General features: G+C 37.8%; 1 protein-coding gene across 3 annotated transcripts in view; it reads left to right on the forward strand.

The window, feature by feature from the left end:
- The window catches only part of Stg-1 (stargazin related protein STG-1), a 74,402-nt gene that overhangs the window by 36,238 nt on the left and 16,896 nt on the right, over positions 1-21,268 (forward strand). The gene's annotated exons all lie outside the window — the stretch shown is intronic.

The following is a 21,268-nucleotide window of genomic DNA, read 5'->3' on the forward strand; positions in this document are numbered from 1 at the left end:
ACCTTGCTCTATCTGACCGGAGTACTCTTTATGAGTAGGTGTGGCTGCATTGCTTTCAACGGCGCTAGTGCAGTTTCCTACAAGGCAATCTCTGTGGCCATGGTTGGTCTAGAGTGTTGTAATTTGTCTGACCTGGTTTCGTGAATGCAGTCAAGAGTCCATCAACTTTTCTCCTCGATTGGTTAATAATTGGGTACGCGTCGTATCACCTAAAATTACTTATAAACTATTTGTTCTGGAAACGTGTGGTTTGAATAAAAGTAATACATTATCATTTATCCGGGCGCGAAGGTCAGTTGCGCATTTTAATTGTGATAAATAAAATTTAATTTAGCAGAACTTGAACTTGAACTTGTTTATTTAAAGTTCTAGGACTATTTCGTCGTTATACGCCGTATTAATTTAGTAGAAGAAAGCGCTGGATGCTGATTAAAACGAAGATAAGAGAATCGAAGTGATCTTTATATTTCGATAAAAGCAGAAACTGGAAAAATAATAATTATATTCCGCGATCTCTTGATAAAATATAGACAATTTTTGTTCGTACCATTCCACAAATAATTCACAAGTAATTTAGGTGGCATGCTTAGATGAATCGCTGCGTACGTACGTGAACACGTAGACCTCATCTTCTTGGGTTCTAGGGTGGAGTACATAAAAAATTCATAAGGAATCCTTAACTTGACGGTGAGTAGTAAAACACTGTAAATCTTACGACTGGCTACTAACTTAGTTGCGAAGAAAAATGGCTGGTCTACATGGGAAGTACCATGGTCTAGACCCCAGATGTTCATGGTTAAACCTTTCCAGTAACGGCTCAAATGGTCCATCTTGAGATTGGATGGTCGCAAGGGTTTCAAATCGGAAAACGCAATCTCCAGTTAATAAATATCGAAGACAATCTCATTTTGAAAACTTATTTGTGCAGCTATTATTCTTCAAGTATAATACGTTTAACTCACTCATTCTCGTTACGAACGCGCATAATTTAGTGGTTTCGTTGTTCGTGCTTTCGCAAATTGTTTCATCGTTCCATCCGAAAAGATGATCTTCAAACTGCGATCACTGGAACCAGCTTGTCCTCGTCCGAAATGAATGCTGAATAAAAATCGCCATGCAAATTTAAAATAACCACCCCTCAATTTGCTTATCGCGGGAATGAATTTTTCCAACGTTTGCCCTCTTTGCTAATTATTTCGGAAGCATCGGGCACTCGACTCTGAAACTCGGACGAGTGTTTCCTTTTCTGATCGTTCATCGGGCACGACTTCACGAAATTCATACCTTTAAAACAGCCAACAAAAATGCTAAAACAAAATCTGCTTCAACCAAAAGCATCAACAGTTTTATTTTATTTTCACCAGAAGCAATCTCCGAATCTCCCCAAATTCTGTTCTCTGTACTATGGTTGTTTAAAATGAAAATTCACAACGTTTGCATCAACGTTTTTATTTTATTATTACGTTAAGCAGTCTTTCAATCGTCGAGAAAATTATTTGGAAGTACTTATTTCTTTTATAGCTGTAGCTTAAATCACGATCATTAAGTTTCATATCATATAATTTTATCGTGCTACATCAGAAAAGTTAATTGGACAGTTTTCCTTTAACTGGTATCATTCGAGGTAATTTGCTCCAAAATGAAATACTCCGTTGCCGTCACAAAAATTTCCTCCATCTGTAAATCGTTTTAAAAGTATTCAATAACTGTCGATAAATAACGCGTTAAAATGATACCGGTCGAGATCCAGCAAGAACACGGTTCCGGTACCGGGTAAATAAAAATTCTCAACAGAATCCAATAGAATCGAATAAGTTGCAGCGAGGAAGATTGCGTTGTCCATTCCAGAACTGGCGCACATAACAAGCATGCTTGCTTTCCAGGATATGCTCCATCCCTGCCGAAGCGTTTTTAACTTCGATGCGACGAAAGAGCATTACCAAGCACTTCTCGGGAACCGGCGATCTTGTAACAACCTTGGACCGCTCATGCCGCGTTCATTCGCGTTCGATATGTAATATCGAAATGGACACACCGGGCAGCGGAAACAATAACGGAAATTGAAAAACTCACAGGGAACTGACGCGCGCGGCTGGACCGGAAGATTGTTTGGGATCTTGGACAGAAGTGCACGGGAGCACTCCGCCCGGCGAAATCGTATTTAAGGAAATCTAATTCGACGTCGTCGTTGGAGCTTTTTGCCCCGGAACGGCGACCGTGTCAAAGAGTAAAAGCCATGACCGCACGTGTACTCGTTGCTGCTCATTGACCAAAACGACCCACCACTTTGCGAACAGCACAGCTCGCGCCGGGCTTCCGCTGTGTTCATCGAAACAGAATCCCTGGAAATTACACAATCTATTCGACTCGAAATCAATTATAATCGATTTCTGTAGAAAATTTAATTATAACGAAGTTTATATGATGTGATAATGATATTCGCCCGTTTATCGGAAACATGTCTTTTCATTTAAAATTTAAAGTCTTGCCCTGCTCAACGAATTCCATTTGAATTTTGAAATCCTCAAATCTCGGATCACCTCTGTCATATGTTTGAAGAGGAAAAATGTGTGTGAATATGAAATTTTGTTAAAGCAGTCATCTCTACTGTGAACTCTTTTATATTACATTTTTCTTAGGGAATGTAACATTTATGAAAGTATGTTAAGCATTAAATTTTTATTGTGCACGGTTACTGAAGTACAATATTCAGGGAGGGAGCGCAGCATTCAGGGAGACAGCAGAGTAGCTCGAGCACAGTATTCAGAAAGGGAGCACAGTAACTGCTTCTTGTAGCCATGGAAAAATGTATGTCGACAAAAGAAATTTTAATATTATCTTTCAAGTCCTTAAGAAATGTCATATAAATTACTAAAGTTAGAAGCGAAAACTCCTGAAGGCTGCTAACAGAGCACAGTAATTGACACATCTTCCTTAATTTGTTCTATTCGACAGCCTCGGAAACATATTGCAGTTCTTTCAGTTTATTTTACTTGTTATACAATAAAAGTGATGTTCGGTGAATAACTAAGAGAGAATAACTAAGTGTATTTACAATTATAATTATTTCATATTGGCAAAGCTGATATTGCTATCTTATATTAGGGATTAATTATTAACGCGTTATTTATCGACAGTTATTGAATACTAATTATCTTATATTAGGGATGTATTACGTAGAATTATTTAAGCCGGTCAAAAGTTGCCTGTCGTGCACTGTAGATTATACATAGATTTCACAGTTGTTTGACAGTATCGAGGTCGTCAAAATTAATTTTAATAGAAAACGGGTTCACCGAGGATAAGTAGTAATTTGCTTCTGATCAGATAGGAAGCTCTGCAACCGTCTGAAAAGTTTCCGTTAATACGTGAAGCTAAAGGGAACTCTCTCTCTTATATAACCGGCTCTTTGAAGGCACCTTAAAAGGATGTTAACTGCTCTAATTAACGGTTCGTTCTCAGCCTAATAGCTATTAATTTTTCCAATGGTCGATGAACAGCAATCGCCTTTCTGTCGATTTTTAATCGGCTTTGGGTACCCGGGAACGATATATCTATTTGCAAATTAACCGAATAATTATTGCTGATAATTAAACGAACATTATTGTACTCTGTCATCGCGCTTATTCGAATCCAGTGTTAAATGGAAATCGGTATGAAAGCAACTTGTTTCGCCTATGGCGGTGCAATTCGTTGAAAACGGTATTATATTGTAAGCTCATGATAAGTTGACGTTCCAGTTCAGTAAATATCGGTGCAACAACTGCATTGTGTTTATTTGCAAGCTGAATTGATTCTACGAAATGCATGGCCGCGCAGCGATCGTTTTACCGCGGCTTCGAGTAATCACGTGAAAAAGTAAATAAGCGAAAGATTAAATCAACAGGAAAGGCTATTCGCCTCGCCCGTCGTAAACAATGAACTGCAGATTGACCACAATTTTTCGCAAGCTTGAATAAATATTGCAAAAGTATAAGAGTTCTATCATTTTTCTTTCAATATTAAATATACAAACGGCGAGTCATTTTTACAGAAATATAATCGAGTATGTTTAGTATCATTTGTAATTTCAACTTCATTTATATCAATTTTGATTTACATATTTTTTCGATGTACTCTTCCTGGTTACGTTAGTTGTTCTATAGATCTTAATGAAACATGTGAAAATATTACAATTAATTATTATTAATACTTATTATAATAGTTAATACTATAATTGACTAATATTAATTATGAAATTATAATTTTGAAATTATAGATAAATTTACATAAAATTATAACTTTTAATTATAAATAAAATGCAATTCTAATAGATTTTAAAACTATAAATGTGAATTAATTTTTAAATTAAAAATAAATTTATATAAAATTATAATAAATTAGTTAAATAGCAATATTTATACTCTGGGTCAAAACGGACTCCGAGTGTTAAAATCTTCACAAATGTACAAATGTGTGTCAGTGATTATAAGTTCGACATGTGAGACCATAACTCAAGTTACTGCTAGATTTTACACATTTTTTGCTGTCTCGATGCGAATATAGTTCATTCATTTTCATACCACTTCACTTGATACCATAGCATGCAATTCATATGCATAAAGGTCGATTATCCGGTTATCAGAAAAACTTCTTATCTTCACATTCATCGCGATGATTTTGTACCAAAAACTTTTATTCACTGCTTTCACCCTCGGTATTGAATTAATCTGGAGAGTAAATTGAATCGTCAGTTAATTAAGGAACACACACATCCGCAATATTTCCCGTCTTCAAGATCTTGAACGACGAAGCAATCGTTGGACGGTTCGTTCAGCTTTCAAACATCCCCGGTGCCTCCACGCAGCAACTAACTTTTGATCTCTCCCTCCCCAGGGTGTCACCTACTATAAACTTTTCCGCCTGCTAACAAACATTCTCTCAATGTCCAGAGGACCTCTCCTGACGTTACTGTACGCAATACTTTACTGCACACACTCCACTAAACTACAGCAAAAAAGACTAAACAATGAAACAATAATAAAGCGAATATAGCGATTGGTAAAGATAAAACAATTTTATTTGCAATTTCATTTGAAATCATACAAGAATTAACACGTTCCGTGCCACGTGTACCATCGATGGTACACGCTTGCATGTTTACTTAGTGAACTGAACAAATTGTTTACAAGAAATTTAGAACCGAAGAATCAATTTCCACCGCAAGAATGGGCGTTGATAAGTTTTTGTTACGTTGTTATGTGTACGAGAATTAATAATTGCACGTAATACATCAAGTTTTAGTAAAATATGAAAGTGTGAAGATTCGAGTAAAAAAAGCTCGGCAGGGAACGTGTTAACGATTCATTAACAGTACATACATAAATGTTTCATTTCTGAACAAAATAATCGCAAAACAACATTCTGCATTTTCTGATATTTAACGGGTGTGACTATTTCAAATGATTGCATTCTAATGGTAACTTATTGTCAAGTGATAACAATATTTGGTTATTTACTTGTTGATACATTTATTTATTTGTTAATGCTTTAGTCCAGGTGGTTTATTTAGCAAATACAGGATTATTACACGTACATATGTTTGATGTTTGATTACATTAGGAAACTTCATTCGTTTCGATTACGTCGTTCATTTCAAATCAATAAGTAAAGCGTTTTTTCGCTTCCACATCTCTAACCTGGATTAAGTTGTTTTTACACAGAATGCCTCGAACATTGTCTCGTTCTATCGGTGAAATTATTAAGAAGGAAGAAGTGCCAATCAACTCACTTATGAAATAAATCGTAGCGCAAAGAGTCAATTTTGTCATCGCAAAATCGAATGTGCATCGGCGGGTGCATCAAATATTACGAAAATCAGACGAAAACGCTCGCGGAGTGTCGGCGAACAGTTGCTCTGACAAAGAAAATCAAATTCCCCGGAAAATGGTGATCCACGAGAGTCGGAGCTTTCCCGGGGAACTGCAATTTTCGGTAGCGTTAAGTAAGTACCCGGAGTTACGGTTTCGCGGGTCTAGGGAAGTTCAAAGGCCACCGGAAACAGACGGTCGTGTTCAGCCATAGGAGTTGCACGCGCTAAACTCCGGCTGTAACGTTACTCTGGGGATATGCCATAAGTCCTGTCGGTTAAGTATTCGGGAAAAGTTCAGCGACGGCTATGCAAAGTAGTTGGAGCTGTGAAATGGAAGACGATATCTCGAGTTGTCGAAATGAAAAATGCACCGCTCAAGAGCCGCCCTTGGAAATTTTATTCACCGGGCGTCCACGATCCCCGGGGAATCGGCGTGGAAATCTTCGGGATAGTTTTGCGTCACGTTTAATGCCAGAATCGATCCGGCTGTTTCTATACAATCGTCCATTCGAGCCTCGTCCCGTCCGTTACTCCTCCGCTCCTTGAGCGACGCTGTTCGTTACCCTAATTTCGACTTCTGCACCCAATTAACTTGAGAACTTGTTGCTGCATATTGCTCCTCCTGGCGCTCCGTGCAATAGCGCGCCGTTGGCGCGTAACAGCACTGGCATCGTTCAAATAAAGCTCTATTTGAACTGCGTTAATTGCCGCAAACAAAACACGTCCACATGTTCGAGAATGTGTATCGCACTCGACGGAAATGTGTCTTGCTTTTTTACCGATGGAACCAGGAAAGATACACAAGGACGGCGTTGTTTCAGCCTTTTTCACATCGGATCTAAACATCTCGGCTCTATTTGGAAAAATTAATCAAATATCCGGCTTCTTCGCAGCATCTGCAGCGATTGAAAAAGCTACCGTCAGTAAATAAGAGATGCCTGCAATAAATTTTTACACAGCGCCGTTTCATTTGTAATAAAATGAATTTTATGAATTACGTGATTATATCGAATTTTAGATGACGTAATTGGGGAACAGGAATTTTTATTCAAACAGGACAAAAAAGTGGTCCATGTTTCCAAACATTTTCACGAATGGATTAAATCACGGGACAATCCCCTAATGGAATGGTCTGCGTGTAGACCTGTTATGCACCCCATAGAAAATTTATGGGGTATAATCGTCAGATGTATATATGTCAATGATCGTCAATTTCAAACAATTGATAGTTTGAAAGAACAAATTAAACGTATCTGAGAAGAAATCCTGACACAGCAATTAATAAGCTTATACATTCAATACCGAATCGAATTTTTGCTTTAATTCAAAACAACAGAGGTCACACAAAATATTAAGTTTGTCATTTTTATATAATGTTACCTTTTTTCAATTTCATACCATTTTTGTGTTACGCGCGTTTGAACGATTTTCGCGCGGAAAATAAAACCGTGTTTGTATAATACAAACCGCTGAACATATGTTTACGTTATTGTTACGTTGATCTTACTTGAATTTCGAATCTTTAGCCCCAAAATCCTTTCAATTCGAAACGCGTTTACACGAATTTCGGCCGCCGTGCCAACGTGCGAAGGATAATTGACGTATTAACCCTTTCGCTCCGAACGACGGATATATCCGTCATCCATATAAACACTCGCGGAGCCGAACGCCGGATATATCCGACATCCACATGATCGCCCTCTGGGGACGAACGCCGGATATATCCGACATGCTGGTAAAATCGCGACCTAATTTTTGGACTGCACCGCCTCTTGTTACTATTGCGTGAATCTTTTGACGAAACAGACAAACGACAGTCCGAAATAAACGACACACCATTCAAGTTATATTTGTTCTACCTGCATTTCCCATTATTATTGTGTTACATGTCATAAAGGGATAGAAAATCGAAAGTACTAACTTTAGGACTAATTATTATGTATTATGTTTTGTATTATGAATATTATGTTTTATTTTATTACTGTATATTATATATTATTTCTTCACTTTTTCCATTGTTAATGAAACTTTTTTTACCTATTAAATAACTTTATACCTTATGCAGAAATTATAACTATATTGTTTTAAAGAAAAATCCCTTTTCTTCCCAAATACACTATCCACGCGCAATGTGCACAATTTCGGCGGGTGGTTCCGTTCAGGAGGGGCGCTACGGCGGACTGAACCGCCGTAGCGAAAGGGTTAAAAGATTCCGCGGCAGACCACTTCGCTCGATCGCGAGAAATATTTTCCGTCGAATTCGATCGTCGACGGCGCCAGAACGAACGAAAATAAACAGAAAAGTAAAGGAGTCGTTCCCCGTCGGGGCCCTTAACGCATTCAAATTACATCGTTATTTCCCGCGTCACAGTTCCGGGCAATTTTATAATGCCATCGAAGAAAATGTAAAACGCCAGTGGGGTCCTTCGGTGTAATTAAGAGCGGACGGTTGAAACACTGTGTGTTGACTCGCATTCGCTGGAGTCCCGAGCAAGCGCAATAATATTTATACTGGGAGGGGATGAAAGAAATTCTGGCTGTTTGGATTGCGCACGGTCAACAACGCGCGAAGGGAAAATACGGGGTCGACTAGCGAAAAAGAGAGCAATCTCGCGAATTTTTATCCGTTCGAAGGGGTCCCCGGCACTTCGGCCGCGAGAACGACGAGGCAACGGCTACGTGTATTTTTCTGCCGGTTTTAATTTCGCGGTCGTATAATTGCGATCATTCTTCATGCATGAAAATTCCGGATCCTTTTATTTTCCGCCTAACTTATACGGCCGCGACGCCGGGCCGCGTCGCGGCGCGGGCTTCCAAGCAGCCTTTGCCGCATTGCCGGACACGTAGCTCTACGTGCCTCGAGCCCTGAATATTAATGTCTAAGCCGAGTTGTGATACCGAGGAGATATTCGTGTCCCGCAATTTTCACTCCTTTGACAGTGTAATGGACCGCCCCACACCATTACAAAATATTTATTCCGGGCATTGTGCCGGACTTACTCCGTTCGAGCTTACAATTCATTACGATGTCGCCCTCGAAGAGGGGAATTTAAATTTCGACGCAGCAACTATCGGCGACGATTAAACGGAGGACACCGCCCTGAGGCGTCGAGAAATGTAGTTTGGGAATTCTTTTTGTAGGTAATTACTAGACTTTATGCATGCGCGGGAAAAATGGCAGCACGGAAGACAAAATAAGAAGAACGTTGATAGACTTGAAGAACTACTTTATACTTTTCGACATTGTAACTTTAACACTGGTTTTACGGAACTCGTCGAAACGATGAAATCCGCTACTTTTTTAATTTACGATTATCAAGATTGTAAAGATACATTTATGAGTTATTTGTTTAATGTATGTGTTACTTGCGGCAAGTACTGAAATAACACTCGTTAAAAATCAGAACAAATGTCTTATCCTTATTTTACAAAAACTAATATAAAACAGCGTAAGGGTAATATTAAACACTAAATGTGTTTAGAATGTGAAAATTTTGACAATCGTAGAAATGTCCTCGTTTAAAAAGAGAAGCTCTTTATTAAAAGAAGATCTTTATCTCGAAAAGGTCAACTTTGAATGCTTCTAAAAAATTAAATAACTGATATATAAAAGAAATCGTACGCTACATTACTTATAGAATACTTTATGCAGAATATCTCCATACAATTTCAAGTAAATCGGATGCATAGTTCCGGAGATATTATGCCGGGGAAATATAGGAGAAAAACGTAAAGGAAGTTTTAAGATAACTTTTCTCTCCGATAAAGCAAGATTTTTTAAGCTTTACCTTTCGTCGCTAATATGCTCGAAACAAAAAATGATCGATTTGTTTGAATCGTTAGGATGGTGTCTCATCCTTGAGTTATCAGCTCCGGGGGAACGTTTGTTCTTCGTACTCGACGATTACCGTGAAATATTTCTGCGAGGAATATCTTCGGAATCTGATTGAATGTGGACGTCGGGGGAGTTCTTTGGGACCATTCAGAAATACCTTTGCCGGCTGATTGCGAGCATTTCAGGATCTTTCTGTCGGAGAACGAAGAGCCTTTCTCTATGCTTCAGTATCATGCTTCGCCATCGTGAAACGAGGATGCGCTAAATGCATTTTGTGCAGAGCAACGTATTAAAATACTGTAAGCGAAATATTGCAATCAGAGCAGAGGATCTTTCTGAAGTTACGGAGACGATAGTTGTCACACGATGGCGCAGTAAACAGACCTTGCGAAATGGTTGAACTGTAATTAATGGATTCTAGATTTTATCCATTTATCACGGAAATGAACAGATCAAATGCAAAAGTATGAAGGCATTAGTAGATCATACAGATATTGTTACATCATTTGATAACCCGCTGATTTGTTTACAAAGTCCTCAAGTGGTAGGAAATTGTGCGATCGGATTTGAAACCAGCTTGTCAAAATCTACGGGAAATGATGCGTTAGATCATTAAGTATGAAATGCATACTTTATAATTTTACTATAACACTTCATACTTCATGACCTGATACAACGTGTCATAAGAAAGAATTCAACTGTACATGGTAATGTATAAATCGCAATTTTGTTACTAACAACTTCAATATTAACACATTGACGAACACGCCGAAAACATCTGAAAATTTCATAGAATTAAAGTATTTCAATCAATGTAATTAATCTTGCAAAGCAAAGTTACATGACATCGATTACTATTTCAACATTCTTACCTCTTGCGAATCTTAATAAAATTAAGGAATTTCTATGGATCAGTCATTTCAAGATCAACTAAATTTTAAAGAATTTCGTCATTCGCATACGAATGACGCGGCAGTGAAAGTGTTAAATATCTCAGAAACTATAAGTCGTGTTCACCTAAAACCGCGTATCATTAGATTCAGTTTTACGAGTTCTACCACAGTGCAAAATCACTTCTGAGGACCTCTCTTTGCATGTGCACTTTGTGGTCACAAAAAAAAACACACACACACACACTGTTGATAAGATTATAATTTGATTTCATCATGGTATTGAATAATCTACCCTTATACGCTAATAATAATGGAAATTACACAGTGGCCCCCTCGAGTGCACCATAAGAAGTGCATCACAACATAAGAAGTGCGTGACAGTCACGTGTTAACCAAAATGAGAATTCGCGGGCGTTCGTGCGCGATAATCGCGGATGCGGCAGCGCATCGGCATCGTGGTAGAACGTTGCTCGCAGCCTCCAAACAGGAACGATTACGGATTCGAGGTAGCAAACATTGCACGCCCGCCTCTTGTTCGCTCGACAGCAGTCAAGATTTTCCCTCCGGCCGAGACGAGGGCAGGAAGCATTTAACTGGTAATATTCGCGAAGCGTTCTGCGATTCCGGTCCAGGTACTTTGGATGGGAATGACGCCACCGGGATGGGACCAGGTCTGACGGGGACGAGCAAACTGGGTCGGAAATGACTCGTTACCGAGGGTACCGGAAACCGGTCTCTCCTTCAGCCGCCTTCATCGCTTCGGTCTCGGCTCGTTCCACGCCTACCAGCAACGATGCCCTCCGGCGAAGCCGACGGATCAGGAAAAAAGGAGGAAAAGCATCAGCCGTCGATGGGAGAGAGCCTCCTCGTCCTCATTCAACTACCGGATAACTTCTTATCGCGGCCGAAGGGACTCAAATTTCGCGGGATGGAATAGGAACGAAGAGGCTGGCCGCGGCTAAATTGCGTGTAAAAGCCGGCGTCCCATTGGCGCGGACCGATGCCGCTTTTCCGCGCCGCAGTTTCGATTAACGGTCAATTTGCTGACGAGCCCGACAGACCCCGATCGCATCGGAGACGGCTACGACTTGTGATGCTTGCCGCGGTCATGGCGGTCTAAAGCCACTCGACTAAAGGTGGGAATAGATACAGTAATTTCTCCCAGAAATGTTCGGAGGTCGGAATTGAAACCGGCAGATCTGAGAACACCAAGTCGCGATTTATCGAGCCTCGCGGCTCGTTTTTATGCTTGGGGTAGTTGGCAAAAAAGGCAGCGGTCAGTATGTCGGTGTACATTAGTATGAATGCATAGTAATGCTAGAATATAAACGATGATTTAACTTTTTTATTTTCTAATTTTCTGCCACGATTCGAAGGCAATTCGGAGGCCATATGACACGATTCGAAGGCAATTCGGAGGCCATATGACACGATTCGAAGGCAATTCCAGGGTCACATGACACGATTCGAAGGCAATTCGGAGGCCTCATGACACGATTCGAAGTCAATTCGGAGGCCAAACGATATATTATAAAATATAATATAATTAAATATAAATTAAATTTAAATTTATAAATATAAATTATATAAATATAAAAAATAAAAATTAGATACAAATCCTCCCTAATTTTCCTTCAGCTTGTAAATAAAAATGAACAATTTTGGAAGAAGAGATACGATTATTTGAATATTGAACCTTGTTTTTATAATTGTTGACAATCGGAAACTGTAAAAATGAGCCGCGAGGCTCGAATAATCGTATCTCCTCTTTCCAAATTGTCCTTTTTTATCTACAAGCTGAAGGAAAATTGGGGAAAATTTACTGTATTTTCAAACATACTCAAACATCTACGAGGCAGGTTCGAACCCCTTATAAGTGCTTCCGCGAAAAAACAGTACTTTTAAGAATAGAAAAGTATTGTATAGTAAAGTATAAGTATCGTTAGTAAGATGGTAAGAATACCAAGTATAGTTAAGAATAAGATCGATACTTCTATAAATACAGTGGCCAAAATAATGACAGTTTCGCGAAATCACGATTTCATTAGTTTTTTTCGCATAAATCGATCTCTCTTCAGAATCCAGAAGTGATAGATCAATTTTACGACCGGAGTTTAAATCATCGTGTCGAAATCTAGGAGAAACGATATACAACGTGTCGGTACTGGATAAATCACAGTTTTGTTGGAACATTTCAAGTTAAACAGAAATTTTCATTGTTATCAGTGATTCTGAAAATGTATTATTATTAATTGTTGTTAAAATAGAAAAGGGATTCACGTTGTTACCAAATAATGTTTCTGTTTATTAAATCCGGCACAAAATCGGATTCGACATGGACAGAGAAAGGAAGTAACAACATCTTTAGGAAAAGAATTTCATGTTTCTTCTGCAGAATTTATTTTCTTGACGTTTTGTTCTTGCTATCTTAATTTTCTTTGCAGAAAGAAACGAGAAGCAAGAGAGAAAAGTCGCGAGAATTGAGATTTATAATGCCTCGGTTAATTTCAGTTCTTTAAAGTGAGAAGTTTCGAATTTTGTTATCGTGAAAAATGTTGCTTTCTCTCTTGAAACTGTCTCGATGAATTTACGATCCATTTACCTCCATAAATTTCGATCATCCTAGATCCCACTCTCACCTTACAGTGCTTAATTTCGCAACTTGTTGCAAAGCTTTTATATTAAAAAAGTCTTGACGCTGTCCTTCATGCAATTAACGCATATAAATCGATACTTTCATTAAAGTACTCAGCGAAAAAGATATTAGACCTATTTCTCCGGTAGTTACATTATTTCCCTTTACGATGATGGCATCGATTGTTCGAGTAAATTACTCGGAGTAAATTATCCGAATTAGAAGTGGAAGTGGAAGTGAAACTTTAAAAGTTACGGAGACTTTTTTAATAAAGAATCACAGTTTCACAACTCGCTGCGAAACTCTTGTACCAAAAGGTCTCAACACTATTTTCAGAATTTCATTAAACAACTCAAAAATATCAATCTCAAACAGGTTCGTCAATTGTAATGCATAATATAATATGTAACAATCAAGATGGATAAAGATGGATAAATAGATAAATAAAAAATAGATAATATAAAGATAGATAAAATAGATAAATAAAAAATAGATAATATAAAGATAGATAAAATAGATAAATAAAAAATAGATAATATAAAGATGGATAAATAATCACAACACACACACACACAAGATGGAAGTGAGACTTCCTTCGTTTGAATGTTTACTTGAATGTTATCTTGTTTAAGTTAAACTATTTCTCCAGCAATATTAACGTCAACGAATTTCCTGAGAATACAAATTTCAAAGCATTGGCCGACCATAAATGAACCAAAAATTACAAAAAAAATAAAGATAAAAGAAATCAAATGAAATCATGAAACATTAACTATTTCCTTTGTATTTAATTATAATCAAAATTGTGATTTATATTATTAGTGAGACCGCTATATTTCTCAGTTAATTTGGAAAATCCTTATCACACTTTTAACGTTGATGAGTTCACACTGATTAGCTTCTGAGCCGTCGATCGAAGAACATAATCGAGACAAAAGTGAAACTTTAACAGTCAAAAACCCGGACGGAAACTTTACATCGCCGTCAAGTCGGCACACTATTAAAACGTTCCCGCCTGAAAAAGTTGGAGAGCCCACTGATTACGCGATACGTTATCTAAATTCGCCTCATTTGTTTCTGTTATTCCGTTTGAACTTTCCCCGGAGCCGTTTCGGACGCGGAATGCCCGCCATTACTCGCCGGCGAAACGAACGAGTATCACGTAGCCTAGTCGGGGAGAAAATTTTCTTCTGACAATTTACCGACTTTATCGCGGCTTTGGCGCGCTGGTAAAATTTCCTGTTCAGCAGATAGCCCCATTGGAACGCGACTTGGAACCTCGGCGAAGTTAAATCGGATATCGCCGTTATCGAATTCGAGGACCGCAGATAAATGCCGGGCCGGCGACGCTAAAACTTGCTTGCACGCCGTGACAAATGTTTCCGGCCGTTTAATAGTGTAATCGTGCCAGAAACAGTGTCTTGGTGCCGCGTCCAGGTAGCACGACCCGTTTGTACCAATTATCCACGCTGATGTTAAATAATGTCGCGCTGGGGAGAACGGCACCGTCCAACTAACCCGCCCTATCGCAGTTGTAAATTCGATGATCCTATTCCGGTTGTAAACCACACCTGCAGCCGGCGCTCATCGCGCACTGTGATCTGGGGAGCGTCTTTCTGCCGACGAAAGCCAATTTTTTAAGTTCGTTACGTCGAACAATTCTCTTTCCGGCAAAGTGACAACTGCACTGCGGACTTTCGTTCAAAATAAAAATTGTGTAACTCGATTATAAGACACGTAATTAGCCAGATGAAGATGTCTTTTCTTCTTTAATAATTTTGACAAAGCGTACAAATGTTCTTGAAATCTTTTCAGATCTTTAGATCCAAGATATTGTACGTTTTACATAATTCTGTGAAGTGAAGTTAAACGTTTTACATATGAATCGTGGAATATTTAATAAGAAATAATATTTAACAACAATATTTAAAAATGATATGTAATAATAAATTTTAATGTTGGTTTTGTATAAATTGGCTAATGTATTTTGGAGTATTTAATCTAGTTTTAAGTATTTAAGTTTGAAAAGTTGTTCACATTAACAGCGTATAAATTAATTATATTGTGTTGAAAAATACCGATATTCCTCGCCTTCTCAATTCTATCGACGAAAAGACTCACGTGATCGCTGCACGGCGGTTTACCGTTCTTTCTTGAAAACGATCATCTCGAAATCGAAATGGCGACCGAACTTCTTCCCTCGCCGTTCTCGGGAAGACAATTGTTTTAATTAAAATGCTTACGATATCCCCGGGAATTATACTGTTAGATTGAAAAAGTTTTCTTGCTTCCGGAAAATGGTCCTTGGTCTCTTGGTTAGACCGAGATTTTTCTCCGCGTGTCGTCGTGTCACGTGGAAAACTGAACCCTTATCGGATATGCTGAACTTTTCCTGTTGATGTCACCTTTACTGCTCCGCTTGTGTAAACGGTTGAATTATTTCGATTTCTATTAGTTTCAAAGTTGCCAAGGATTAAGCGTGAAGTACGAGCAATTTAAAGTTCATCTCTGTTTCAGAGGAATGTGGTTTCTTAATCGTCTCGTGTGATGTTTTTAGCTGAGAATTCTCTGGTTCGTTGATATCAATGTTTAATACGGTTAAGTTTATTACTATTGATGCACAGTTCATAAATTTCTTGGACATGTAAGGCAAATTGTTGTATATTTGAATTATATGAACATTCGTTGCAGCCTTCAAAAATTTAACACGAAGCAGCGATTAAACGAGAAATTAAACATTAAATGTATCACAAATAATTATATAAAGTTTTAATTGTACAAACTCTTGTCTTCTTTACAATTTAATTGTTGCAGTCCTTAAATATTGAACACGAAGCAGTGGTTGCATACGAAGTGAAATTTTGCAACGATGCGGTTCCATACCTTGAACATCTAATAAAAATAATTCTAAAAAGTGTTAGTTGTAATGAAGTTTCAACTTCATTAGAATTTATTTCTGTTCAGCTTTGAAAATTGAACACAAACCAGTGATTCTATAGAAAATGAAATTTTACAATTGATGCAGTTCATAAAATTCTTGAGACATATCGACTACAATTAATTGTATAAAATTTAAATTATATAAAATTCTAACCTCATTGCAAATCTATTTGTTGCAGACTTTCAAAATTACATTAAATACGGTAACTGATTATGGAATAAAGTTAAACAATTTACGTTTCCTCAGTAAGTAACACTGACAACTGAACGAACTTACACAGATAAATGAACCATAAAATCAATTCTAAATGGTATTAATTTATTACACGTTTTGAAACATGATCGCAGAAATACTGACTGCGTTGAAAGTAAATAGATGACACGGTGACAAGGATCAACGTTTTCCACCGTCCTCGGGTAAAATCCGCTGAAAAATTATGTCAAATCAAAGTAATTCTACCGGTGGATTAATTAAACTTTAATCGCGATTTCTATGTATTCATTAAATCGTTTTATCCGCAGAGCCGTGAGTTGTTTGAATAATAGACTTCGTAATTATACTGCGAGGAAATTAAGAAATACGATACCCAAGAGAAATTCACGAGTTGGCAGAATGGAACTCTCAAGCGAGCAACTTTAATTCTTCATTACCGTGGCTCCTTACTGCTGCTGGCAAAAAAGTATCCTCGTAAAGTTGCACGCTCGAGCCAATACACACGGGCCCGAACACATTTTGAATTCACAAACATTAAAGGCGACCTTGTGAATTTTCTAGCAGATGATTATGCCGATAACAGTAATTCCGTCTTTAGATGCTCATTGCCGTTCATAATTACATTGTAGCTGTATATTTCAGCTCACTGAATAATTATACCAAATGATGCTTACGCTGTTATGATTTATTTATAGTATTTCGCTTGAATATTTGAAGAATATCCGGCGATACAAAGTGAAACATTTAATAGTTTACAGTTGAAGTCTGAATTCACTACTAAAGGTTTCGTATTTTCCATATGTATTATATTCCATCTTGAAGTTCTTTTAATTTTTCATATTTGATTCTTTTTTTATAACGTTTCCTTTTTTCTTCTAATTATCCAGGCGTTGGATAATTATACCTAATGATCATCTTATGCAGATTTTTAAAATGCGAGAAGATGTTTAAATCAATAAATTCTGTACAGTATATTTGTTCTAATTTCACATGAGTAGTCTTTTAGTTGATTAATAGAAATGGGAAGAAAATCATGGTTACAATATCGCTTGGAAGAATCACGTTCACTTAACGTCACCGTTCAAAATCGAAACACGTCTTTCAAATCCAATGTATAACATTAGAACTAGCAGATCATTCGTGGCGACTGGTTCCGGATTTTCTCTTCCATTTGATTTTCCAACATTCGACCAACTCCAACTTTTTGGATCAAGCGAACGTGGCTACATTTTGTAATCTCCATGCACTTTGCGCCGGCAGCGAGCCCCAGTTTCCAAAGGAGCAACTTTTGCTCTAGATTTTCGTTTCTTTAACCACATTTTCTTGGCCGTTGCATTATTCATCCGCCGGAGCCCTGTTAAACTCGAAATCCGGAAGACACGAGAAGTTTTCGTCGCGTGCTGGTTCGAACGCGAGAAAAAAATCAATTCCTTTTGGCCAGTGCATGAATGTTTAATAACTGTAGCGAACGAGAAGATCAATCTCGGAATAATACCTCAGCATAACATTCAAGCAGGAAATAATCACGAAGAAAGGCCGCAAGTTCTTCAATAACAACAAGCGGAAATATATAATATTTGTCTCAATTTATCTAAATTTGTTGTCGCCGAAATAACATTTTATTTGTAAAACTAACGTACAAACAACAAACGAAAGAGAAATCAAAATGATCTGTCACCTGTCTTTCCCTAAACTCCAATTAAAAGGTAACACTTTATTAGCAAATAAGAAATAATATAAATAGATTATTTAAGTAATATCCAAATCGAATGAAAAACTCAATAATTACTTGCGATTGAAATATGAACTGAATTTATAATTTGTTATGTATTATTTCGAATAAAACTTGCCGAACTCTGGCACGGATGTCGATGCTTCTTCGGGAGTTTTTAGCAAAATATGTTTACGGATCTCGAGCTGGTAAATCTTAATATCGGGTTCGCGTCTCAAGGAAACGCGGGATCGGTGAAATGGGAAGCTGCCAGGGGGTCGTACACATCCGGTTCTCTGGTCACGGTTCAACAGTGGCCCCGCAGTGGATCGTTGCACCGCGGCCCGCACACCGGCCTGCAAGTTATTATTTCTGTTATGCTTCTGCCAGTGGGCACACCGACAACGAACCTGGAATATTGATTCCCGACTGTCGAAGGGAGGCAATACGGCCAACTTCCGGCACGAACCGGAAATGACTGTTCCACGCCTGCCAACCCAATTCCCCGTTCCCCGTTCGTCGAACCACGGTGCCCCCTGGTTCTCGCACCCCTCTGAAACCTGCCGCCGCGTCGCCTTTTGCGAATCATTTTGAGAAACGCGTTTGATGGTCGCCGTCCATCACCTTCGCGATCTATTCGTCGCCCGATCGAAAATTCACGATCGACCGAGCAAGCGAATCCTCCGTCTTCCTGATCGTCTTGCAGCCGGTCGGACAGCGATCCTAGCTGATCGAAATTTACCGTTCTCCGCGCTTCTTATAACGCAATTTTTTATGGCTTAACACCTTTACTGCCACGCCAGAACCTCAGTAATTTCGTATAAAATAGCGGAGTCGATTATGCCGAGGCAATCAATTTCTGTGCCTTCGGCTTGTTCTCGGGCGTAATTAACTGTATATTTATCGAATAAGAAGTATTCAATCTTTTTATTCTTTTATTTTGTTTGTTTTTGAGCAAAAATATTTAATATGTCTTATTCGATGAAGATAAAATTAGTTATTTCATTTCATTCATTTATTCAGAGCCCAGACGTCTCGCTCACTGAAAGAGAGTAATTCGAAATTAGACGACTTTTCGTGCGCGGAAAGAATGTATGAAAAAATGCCAAAAACCGTTCGCCAGGAAAAGGATTTTTTTCGAAACAGCAAATATCAATTCAAGATAACTGGTGTGAGATATAACTGCAACGTTTTGTAAAATGTTCGACAAGAAAATGCAGCGTATCGCAGGAAATCCATTTCCGCACTCTGTCAAGTTCGGCAAATCGAAATACACGTGTTAGACACGCATGGTGTTCCAAAAACCATGGCCCAACCGGAGCGTCGATACTATAGAATCAAAAGAATTATTTGAGGTTCTCTTTTTCATTTGGTTGATTCGGCTGCGAGTAATAGATCAGAGTAGACGAGTTGATGAAAAAGTCATTTGGTGCGTCGATTTTTATTGGGTTCAGATTCCGGTGATTGGTCCGTGCTAGTGATTCGATAAAAAAGAGAGATAGCCGATCGGAATGTTGCATTTTATCACGGCGGTATCCGCAAAATGTCGAACTACCGATAACCGAATTTCGTTTATTTACAAATACATTAATAAATGCTAACGTTGACTTTGTGGAACGACTGTACTGCGGTGAAATATAGAGAATGCACGGAAATTACAAGATACCCGAATTGCAATCAGCTTTGATGCACCGTAGAGCGCCGATCCTGTTGCACCATAATGATAGACTTCACCTGGTGCACGTAGCTGCGGGAACTATGCACGAATTATGTTATCAAATTTCGAGTAAAATACTAGAACTTTGCGTGTAGTCGACTCTGTAAATGTTGAAATATCGCTAGCACTCGGGGACGAGAGCATCGAAAATTTCTAGATTTTTCTTCCGAGATTACAATTAACAAACCCAATTTTTTCAAACAGCTCCACGCTTATTTAACGCCTCGCTGGCTGCACTTTATTTTAGGACCTTCGCGCCGTCGCAGTTTAAAAGTGACAGAGGCACGTTTGAATCCCAGGGGGGAAGAGTTAATGAGAAATATTTTTGCACCCGCCTCATTAAAATTTGTTGCGTTCGCACGCAGAAGTTTACGTAGCCTACAAATGTTTTAAATAAATTTCCAGAGTTAAACATGTAATAGAAATTCATTTTATTTTTACCATTTTGTTCATTATTCGAAGTTATTGCTGATCAAACATACAATTAAAGTTTCTCTAATTCATTTGTACATTTATTTTGTGTTCAGTTTATTTATGAAGAAGTTCAGTTAATTTGTGAACAAATGTTTTCACACACACATTAGGAAATATTTGTTTGAATCCAAACGAACAAAGAATTATCATGAAGCTTTTTAAACAACTGCTTCGTACAGTCAAACGTGAAACGAATGCAGAAACATGCTTTCGTTATTGCATATTCATTATAGTAATCAATATTACCACTTATTCTGAAAATATATACGTTTTACTGTCAACAGAGTTCACAGGTAAATCTTCTTCCCCCCTTAATGAGATGCTATTTCGATTCAATGTATAATTTAGTTCGAGGTCAATTTTCTTCCATAATTGGATTTCACTTTAAATCGATTTATTATTTAGTTACACAAATTCTCCACCTTAATTGAATGCCACTTCGATCGAATTTCATTTACGAAACACCAGTTCCCCAAGCAAATCAGCATACGTAAAAACAAATATTACCTGCCAGTAACGTATTTACAAAAATACGCGTATGTTTTTTATTTGTAAAAACGTAATATTATATGTTTAACTTTGTGAAATTCGAAACATGGAATAGCCGGCGAGAAATCTGATATACGGATACGCGAGATTGGATCTTTTTATTTAATTTCATTCGAAATATGATATCGCCTCCATAAAATTCAATTAATTCCAGGATAAATGTTTTTTTTACCAAAACAGTGATATATTTAATTAATTGCTAATTTAATCGTGTATTATATAGGAGATCGTAATCAGAAGGCTGTAATAATTAAAAAACAGCTTGTTGTTCGTCTCTTTTATAAATTGTAACAATTTCTATGTATGGTGCACGTTCTCAATGCTTAAAATTACTTCAATATCGATAATTGATTGTAATGTTACAAATTCGGAAATGTTCGAAATTGAAACGTAATTATTAGTGTCCATGAAGATTTTTTGTTTGTTGCAGATAATATAATTATTATATT

This window comes from Megalopta genalis, chromosome 11 (genome assembly GCF_051020955.1).
Source record: "Megalopta genalis isolate 19385.01 chromosome 11, iyMegGena1_principal, whole genome shotgun sequence".
In the NCBI taxonomy this organism is placed as follows: Eukaryota; Metazoa; Arthropoda; class Insecta; order Hymenoptera; family Halictidae; genus Megalopta; species Megalopta genalis.